We start from the raw sequence: 10,104 nt of genomic DNA on the forward strand, positions 1-10,104 counted from the left end.
TAAAGGATCGTGTTCAAGACTTCATTGATTCGAATCTCCTTCATGTTCCTCAGTGCGACAAGAAGGCCAAGATTAGTAACGATAGTAACAGTGGCTGTAAAGGGAAGAAGAACGACTATCCTTATTCTTCCTAAAACACCTACTCTACTAACAGTGTTGGTACTTTCGACCTTAATGAGATCTTAGCCATGGATAATCAAGGATTTAGAAAGAAACAAAAAAAGGATTTTACCCCTATTGGAATTAGCTACGATGACGCTTTCGATCGACTCCATGCCAAGGGACTCATTACTCCTATTGGACCTCTTCAAGATCCCCCGCTTGAGAAGAGGTTGCCTAGTTGGAATCCAAATGTGCGCTGCAAGTACCATCAAGATAGGGGTCATACTACCGAGAGCTGTTGGAAGCTAAAGGAGGCTATCCAGCATTTGATTGATAATAACAAGCTTCCTATGCCTCCAGTTAACAAGAAGAGCGAGTGATAATAAAGCAAACAACAAAGGCGAGCTTCAACGACAAGATTTCGTGACCTATTTAGTTTTTTATTTATCCTTTCCACAATAAGTCTAGCATAAGCACCTTTCTTTTCTCTTAGATTAATTTTGTAGATTCTTTCTTTTCCTCTTTTAATAAAAATGAGCATTTATTCTCTTGAATATGATCATTTCATTATATTGCATTAAAAAAAAACCATGTCGAATTAAGCACAAGTTATACCAATGATTTGAGGCACCTCTTGTAGCCACATCATATTACCTTTCACCCTTCAAATATGCAATTTTTTTTTGATAAACCACTTTGAGCCTCGTCTAACGATAGACCTTTCATTTTTTTAACCCATATCTATCTAATCTTGGGATGGGATAGTGTGCAACTTATGCAATTTTCAATTTCATAAAAAGCTTGAGTGACATCAAAATATTAAAATAGCAAAAAATAAGCAAAATAAATAAATAAATAAAAGTGTACAAAAGGGTAAGTGTTACAATGTCTTTGATATGAAAATATCTTTGATAAGAACACGTCTCAGATTGCGTCTCTTATCGAGTGCTCGGTACCGTGCCTGAGAAACATGAATGCCAAGTGAGTGATAGACCGCATGATCGAGATTGCCCACACTTATAAAAATAAAATAAATGCTAAAGAAAAAGAAAGAGCTAAAAAAGAGTAGAAAACCTCAAGCATGAAAATACAAATATTCAAAAGACAGGTTGCGCACCTTGGGGGCTTATCGAGGGTCTTAAGTCTTTATCCCCTTTTTCTATAACCTTTAGCCTAACCACGTTACAACCTTTAAAAAGACCTTTTTGAGGTATACACATACTTGTGCGAGGTTCGGCTAGAGCTACGTTCGGCCTGATTCCTAACTGATACGTAGGCAACCTCACATCGAGGTGCGGCCGTAATAAAATGCATTCATATTCACATTCACACACTTACACCATGATCATATCAAGGGATCTCTAATGCTCATCCCTATTCATGTAGAGCTAGACTTTGGGGCTTGATCCCTACATCATTAGCTTACCTAACCTAAGAATCACCACCATTTGACTCTTTTCAATATATTTTCCCACACACTTAGCCCTTGCGGCCTAACTTTAGTATCACTTTCACACACTGCACACATACATGACCAAATATACTTCCCTTAGGATCCCTTTGTCATGAAATCTTAACACAACATTGAAGCATGTATTGTCATATCAAAGTCACTCATATCAAATCATAATCATCATTGCATCGAAGTATGAAGTTCTTAGCCTCCGCGCCTAAGTTACCTAAATACTTTCATTATCGAGTCAACTAGGATAGTCTAAGATGTTACAATCCTTGTACTGTGAGAAACAACATTTGACTAAGCTCATTCAACATGCACCTTCAAAAACTTCGATTCTTTTTTCGCGTCTTTCTTTTTCGGGAGAAAGTCGGTACCCTCCACAAAAATGACGGAAAATTTTTGCTTTTTTGCATTTTCGAGTCGCACGATCACATTACAATGCACACACGAGTCATGTACACATTAGGTCATGTCGTGTCATATCACCTTGATTTGAGTCTAACACATGTGTCAAACACTTTGAGTCGAGTTAACCTTGAGTCAATCACAGCGAGTCAAGTTTATACCTTGAGTCATGTCAAGTCAATGAGTCAAGCGACATTAAACCTTAGGTCAACCCCAAAGAAAGATTAGCAAAGTTCTAAGTCGAAAATAAATACAGGTGCAGCAAAATAGGGTAGACCCTACTCCAGCGCCAGACGAAAATATCTAGCGTCTGGAAATAGATTTCAGCGCCTGGCGCTAGATCTCAGTGTCTGGCGACAGAGTCAATTCTGGGCGTCAGAGATATTTCAGCAGCGATAGAGCTCGAAGCCACTCAGAAAGGTGATTTCGACCTCATACAGCAATTTCGGGTTCCTTGGTACGCCAGTTAGCCCCTATAAGCAATTTGACATGATTAAGTAGTTGGTTTGATTACAATCGCAATAGGTGATCGACCTCACGAAAGATCGTTTCACTTAGCTTAAAGCGCCTAAGCGTTGGCTCATCATGGAGACACCGACATAATGGTTCACAAGCAGCAAACCGCCGACATACTGGCATAACGGGAGCAAAGTTCAAACGAGATTTAGAGATCGGCGAGTGTTGGTCTTCGGAATATTATCGCAACAAACATTCAAGCATCGAAGCTCTTTTGTCCAGAGACGCGTGGACATATCATCAAAGCTCTTTTGTTCAGAGACGCGTGTACATTTCTATCAAGATCTTTGTTCAAAGACGCGTGGACACATCATTCAGAAGTTCATATTAAAAATAATAATAATAAGCTCTTTGTTCAGAGGCGCGTGGACATGTATTTCAAGCTCTATTGTTTAGAGACGCGTGGGCATATCAATCAAAGCTCTTTGTGCAGAGACGCGTGGACATATCATCAAAGCTCTTTGTTCAGAGATGAGTGAACATCGAAACAGCAAGATGGTGTTCCCTAGATTGTGGAAAGTTGTCAAAAACAACTGAAGGTGATTTCAAGCGAAGTTGTCTTCGATCATGTTCCCTTAGACGTGGAAGATGGTCACAAAGCGGAAGAAGATTTGTTTCAAGCGAAGCAATCTTTGGTGGTGTTCCCTGGTTTGTGGAATATTATCAAAAGCGGAAGAGGATCGTTTCAAGCGAAGCAATCTTCAATATTGGAAGCAGTTACAAGCGTAGCGGTTTTCAAGCGGGATGACATTCTCTTGGTAGGAGGTCATCAAAACAACAGTAAAGCGGCAGCAAGTTGGTTACTTTCAGAGACGTGTGCTCGACGGTGCAAGATATGCGTTTCTTAACTCTTTTATCTATTTAACTAACGCTAGTTTGCAGGTATCGGCGTTACAAGAGTGATTTAGGATCGTAGAACGTTCTAAATCATTCTCCGTCCCTATCGATACTTTGACTTTTATTTTCGAAACTCGCGTTTCTCCAAACTCAGTAAAAGTGGGGGCTTCTGTAGACACCCATTTTTGTCTCCCCAAAACCAAACCCAGTGATGAGTACCTTTCACGTCGAATCATAATCGAATGAAGTGAAAGTGTGGAAAGTTTAGTGTTGCGGATAGTTTTTAATTTCTTTTATCTTCTCTCTGTTTTTGAAAACCTATTTTAAGAAAACAGCCAATCTAGTTTGGTTGGTCCGTGATATGGGTTCTATAATAGTGTAGTTGGATGGGGCTTGAAAAGAGCTTTCCAACGATATATTATAAGCCCAATTCCGATGAATATTGAGGAAGTTATGGCCAAATTACTGAACTGGACCCGGTTTGAGCCTTATATGCGGCCCAATGATCTAGAGGAGGGCCAAATTATAGATTTATCATTCCTAATGCAATTAGGAATGGTTTTAGTCTTCTAGATTCTTCTAAGGGGTCTTTTCATTCCTAATTTAATTAGCATTGATAAATTGACCTTTTGTTGACTTTTTAGAGTTTTAATCAGAATCAAAGAACGTTTTTTGAGGAAAATACGATTTTATCCTCCTGTACGACAATTTTTATCTGATTTTAAGAAAACGCGTGAATTTCTGAGTCAGCGCCAAACGCCAGCAGTAGCGCCTGACGCTACGCTTGGCGCCTGGCGCTAGCCTTAGCGTTTGGCGCTAAGGTCAGCGTTTGGCGCTAACTTGGTTTTTTGCGTCAGAACTCTGTTTTTGATGTTTTATCTTTTTGGCTGATTTTCTCTATAAATAACGTCCTAAAAACTCCGTTTTCATTCACCAACTCTCATCAAGAAATTCTTGATTCTCTCTCTCTTTCTATCTTAACCTTTTACAAACACAATTCCTCATACATTAGCACTAGACATACCTAGCATTGTTCGAAGTTGCATTGTTTCATCATTACCCTCTTTTTTTTTTTTTTTGTCAATCACATGACTCAAACTCGATTCAACATGCATGGGTGGAAGAAGGTAGGAAGAATGAAGGTTGTGATATGGAGAAAGCATGTAGAGAATGGAAAGATGATGTAGATGGAGAGATATGAAAAAATTAGGAATAGAATGTACCCCCAACTCAAATGACGGAAAAAACCGACTCAAGCATGAAACTAAGACATGGTCATGGTGTGAAAAGAGTATGTACAAAGTGTGTTCTAAGACTAGTGAGTTTAGGTGACATGTTAAGACTCTTGTCATGACCATGTGACTAGACTCAAGCAAAGACTAAGCTAAGACCTCACATATATGCATTAAACTGGACAGGATGTGGTATTTTAGTCATAACTTTTGATTTGTGACTCTGATTGGTATGAAACCAACGCCAAATTAAATATAAAACGCGGGGATACAGATCCATAGTCTGTACTACTCGTAACTCTTCCTAGAACTCCGGATATAACCAAAACAAGTTGACGCTTGTGCAGTATACGGGAATAAAAATCCGGGTTGACTTAAAGCAACTATGACTTGATTTTAGACATATTTATTAGTTCAAATTAATTAATCAATTAATTAAGCAAAGTCTTTTATCCTTGGTTAGTTTATTAAGACTTATTTACAAACACAAGTCAAACCAAACGGTTAGTTTAGTCACATAATAAGTATGTACAAGTAAGAGATGCACAAGTAGTCAAGTAGTCACAACATGATGCAATGAGTTTGCAACCTAACCATGGCTCTAGTTCTCTAAACTTCAGGATATGGGTAGTCAAAGAGGGTCCATGGTTATGAGTCCGGATGCACCGCGTGGAAGCCTTACCTTTGGAAGGGTTGGCGCGTGTGGATGGGACCCCGCGAGTTAAACTCGCTTCCATGGTTTGGTGAATTCAACATTCTCGGATGTACCCTTTGTTGCTTAGAGCGTTCAATCAGGTAGATGGAGCATGAATTACCAGAGAGTTATGTTCATATGTAGAACACATATGGGTTTCTGAAATGTGAGAAAAACTCAATCAGGAAGTAGAATCGAGCCAACAGTGCTAGAACTAGTCGAAATAAGAACACATATTTCTGGCTCGGTATTGGAAGAACGCAGCGCCAGCCAACAGGGACTGTCGCCGTGATAAGAGCCATGTCGCCTTGCGACAAAATTGTCGCTCGGCGACAAAGCCTTATCTTCGGCGACAGGCTCTGTTTTCTAGACGCCAGTTCCTACATGCCTCAGCATCTTTCTGTGTTCGTAAAATTTTCCAGTTTTTCGCAGCATTATTTCGATCCTAGTTGTGAAAGATATTCCTCAAATTTCCTACGTGTAAAAAATCCTATGTTTTTAACTCATTGCGGATGGTCTTTCCAATGAGATCTTTTTTATGCATATGACAATAATGTTAATCAAAATTACGCACATGAAATACTTAGAACTTTTCGAGTCTCATCCACTCATTCTAAATAATTGCCGAAATAAATTTCAGGAATTAAAATAGAAATCCTCCCCAGCGGAGTCGCCAAAACCTGTAGGAAATATTTCAAGCATTACCCCAAACTTGAACCCCACTGTGATCATACACTTAAGCATGGTGGCGTCAAAAGGGAAAGAAGCTAGAGCAAAAGAGTCGCCAACAAGTTTTAGGAACTTGTAAACCGTTCACGGGGTGAAGGTTATACCCCTTAACGATCCAAGAGATCGTTAACTCCAGTAGGTCTTGAACCAAAATTGGAAGTTCAGGGATGAAGGTACAAATTCAATCTAAAAGAGAAAGAATCTGCCCTAATAATAGGCCTCTACTTTATTCTTCTCGTATTCATGTGCGCTTTCTGGCTGACATGCAAACAATAGGTTTACCCTAAACCTGTTTAATCTATGTTGGTTGAATATTAATACACAAATAAGACTATTATTGGCGATCACTTGAATTATAATCAAATTAACCCTAAACAAGATTATTAATTATTTTATTAAGCGTGATTACAAGTACCAATTCCCTTTAAACATGCATAAAAGGCGTGATCAAGCAATAACAATAAAATAAAATCAAGCAACATAATAATTATCATCATAACAATAATAATAAATCATAATAACAATCATAAGCATAATCATGTCAATGCATAATGTTAATAGCAAGATCCTAGACATGATACTAACAAGATTAATAACAAATCCTAGCATGTCACTAAACATTAGAGATCAAATATATAGCCCTAAAATGATACTAACATGATATTAGGAAAGACAATAAAGGCATCATAAAAATCATAATTGACATTATATTCTTTACCCTAAACATGATACTAGGAACTTATTGTTGTCATTCTAAACATCAAATTAAGAAAAGCATCCCACATGATACTAGGAATCAAAATAACAACCTAGACATGATCTCTATATCATAATATTAATAAAGCAATTAAAGCACTTACTTGGATGCCTCGTACCTCTTTCTATTAACAAAATACACACGTTAGTAACTTCAAGGAAAATAATAAAACAAAGAATTAAATTAAATAATTGAAATAAAGTATTAAGAAAGTTTAGACTAGATTTGGGACCAAACCCTCTGAAATCAAACCTTTCACGTCTAGGCCGAAGGCAACTCCATGAAAGGAATGGTGTCCTTCGAACAAGTGTATTATGATAGTGAGTTCAGAATTATTAGAAAGCTAATATATTCAGTAAGGTCAAGTGATCAAAATGCCTAAGTGGAGGTCGCTTCCGATCAGTAATATTAATGTATAGTTAATATTACAGCTTAATCTTGACTAAACCCTTCGGGTCACACCCAAGCAATTAACAAACCAACTCGACGAATTAATTCGGAAGAAATTAATGAGTCGCCTGAGTATTAAATATTTAGACGTCGGAAATTCGAGCTTAGAGCGTCGAAACCGAGCGTCGGAAGTTGAGTAAAAAATAGTAAATAACGAGACACGCAAAATAATAATAAATCAACAATATTCCCAAAATACCCCTAGCATCGGAATTCCCCGAGCATCCGAATGCTAGGAGCATAATATGCTAGCACAGATGGCTAGCATGCGCACCATGCCGAGCTAAGGGTGGTTGGCTAGTGCGTGCTAGCGCACCGTGCATAGCAGCAGCCGCAAGCACACTAAGGCAGCACCTGCTAGCAGCCTGTACATGGTGTGCGCGGCATGCTAGCAGCAGCCCGCACTTGGAGTGTGTGGCTTGCTAGCCACAGCAGCAGCCCGCAACTCCAAGTGCGGGGCTGGGCCTTGGTTGGGCTACGTACGACTGGGCCTAAGGCACGGGTAGTAGGGCCGAAACTCATGGGAAGCAAATGGGAAGCAAGTGGGTGAGGGACATGTGGCACAAGGAGAATATGGAGTGGGGAGCAAGTATGGTCCCCTACTCTCCAAGTGGTCCTCACTTCCCTTTACATGTAATAGTGACACTTGTAGATTTATTATTAGTTTGCTTATTTATTTTAATTTAGCTTTAAAATAAATTGTGGAATTTCATGCTCCCACATTGATAGGATAGAAATTCCCACTCTCCCTCTTTCCTATTAATACCCATCTTGGGTTTTTGGGAAGAGTGCTTGAGTAGGAGTTTAATAGAGCATTGCATTAGCAAAAACTCTTAAACTCACATAATACTCGGGTTTTGGTCGGACCTCGCTAACCTCGTAGTAACGGACCTAAAAGTTGGTAGTTGTTTTTGCGGGTGGATCTCCGTCATAGGCTCTCGTATTTTCGGGGCTAAGCTTCTCAAGTAAGAGCCCAATTTGTGGGGCGAAGCACGCGCCAAAGGTAAATTTCCTATTTTGCCCTTTTAAGTTTATTTATGCATTAGTGATATTATTTATTGCGAGCGTGATCCTTGGCTCGATTTTTTTCCACGGTGAGTGGGACTCACCAAACCCTACCACTTCGAACTTAGCTAGGTGTGTCTAGATCTTACGCATGCGGAATTTTGTATTTGAGAGAAGGCTAGTTTAGAAAAGAGAGAGAGAGAGTATCAAGAATTTCTTGATGAGAGTTGGTTAGAATTGATGAGAATTGATGATTGAAAAAAGGGGATATATGACCTCTAATTATGAATAAAAAAGAGGGTCAAAGAATAAGAAAAGAATCCGAATTCGAATCGAAATAAAACTCGATGGACAACAGTTTTTGCGGATTTTGTTTTTATCATATCTTTTGATCGAGAGGTCCAAATAAGGCATATAATAGGTCGTTGGAAATATATTGAAGTCTACTTTCCAACCCAATTAAAATCAGATTAAAATATTTTTGTAGATAAAAAGATATGGCCAAAATAGTAGGACGGTGTCAGTTTTGGATAGAGTTTCATATTTCATTCATATTTTTTTCGTTATAGCTCGGAATTAATATTATAATATCATTGGAAAGATAATTTCTAGATCTATCCAACCATATAAAATTTGGATAAAGATTATGAGGCACGAAAATAATATCTGACTATCTTTGAACATCTTTAAATTGAATAGAATTAGGATTTAAAAAAAGGAAAGTTTTTATTTAACTCAAATTTTTTGATCTTATCTTTTCAAAAAGGATAATTAAGATCTTTTAGAAAATTATAGAAACTTCTAATTAATCCTAATTAGTTTAGGAATAGGATTAGACCTTTGGACCCTCCACGTGATCATTGGGCCGTAAGTAAAATCCGGTTTGAGCCCAGTTTAGTATTTTGGTCATAACTTCCTCATTATTCTTTGGAATTGGGCTTATAATATATCGTTGGAAAGGTCTTTTCAAGCCCCATACAACTACACTATTATTGGACCCATAACATAGACCAAACTAAACTAGAATGAACGTTTTTTCATAAATAGGGTAAGAAAAGAAATATTTTCAAAAACAGAAAGAAAAGATATTTTAATAAAAACATCCTCATCACTAGACTTTTCACACTTTTGCCTCGTTCGATAATCAAATGACATGAAAGGTATTGTAGACACCCATTTGTGTCTCCCCAAAACCAAACCCAGTGATGAGTGTCTTTCACGTCGAATCATAATCGAATGAAACGAAGTGTGGAAAGGTCTAGTGTTGCGGAAAGTTTTATTTCTTTTCTCTTCTCCCTGTTTTTGAAAACTTTATTTTAAGAAAACAGCCAATCCAGTTTGGTTGGTCCATGATATGGGTCCAATAGTGGTGTAGTTGGATGGAGCTTGCAAAGACCTTTCCAACGATATATTATAAGCCCAAATCCGATGAATATTGAGGAAGTTATGGCCAATTTACTAAACTGGGCCTGGTTTGAGCTTTAAGTACGGCCCAATGATCTAGAGGAGGGCCTCATATAATTTATCATTCCTAATGTAATTAAGAATGGTTTTAGTCTTCTAGAACATTCTAGAAGGTCTTATCATTCCTAATTCAATTAGGACTCTTCAGAGTTTTAATCAAGATCAAATAGCATTTTCGATTGGAATTATATTATTTTACCTTCCAGTACGGGAAATTTATCAGATTTTCGAAAACGCGTTAAAAGTCAATTTGGCGTCCAACCCCAGGCCTTGGCGCCTGGAACCAGGATTGGCGCCAGGCGCTAGCCATTGGTCCTGGCGCCAACTAGCTAGGGCTGGCGCCATGGTGTTTTTGCGATCTTCAGACTCTGTTTTGTTAAATTATCTTCTTTGGCTGATTTTCTCTATAAATATCGTATCTAAAACTCCGTTTTCATTCACCAAGAATCACCAA

Source organism: Chenopodium album, chromosome 1 (assembly GCF_948465745.1).
Source record: "Chenopodium album chromosome 1, dcCheAlbu1.1, whole genome shotgun sequence".
Classification (NCBI taxonomy): Eukaryota; Viridiplantae; Streptophyta; class Magnoliopsida; order Caryophyllales; family Amaranthaceae; genus Chenopodium; species Chenopodium album.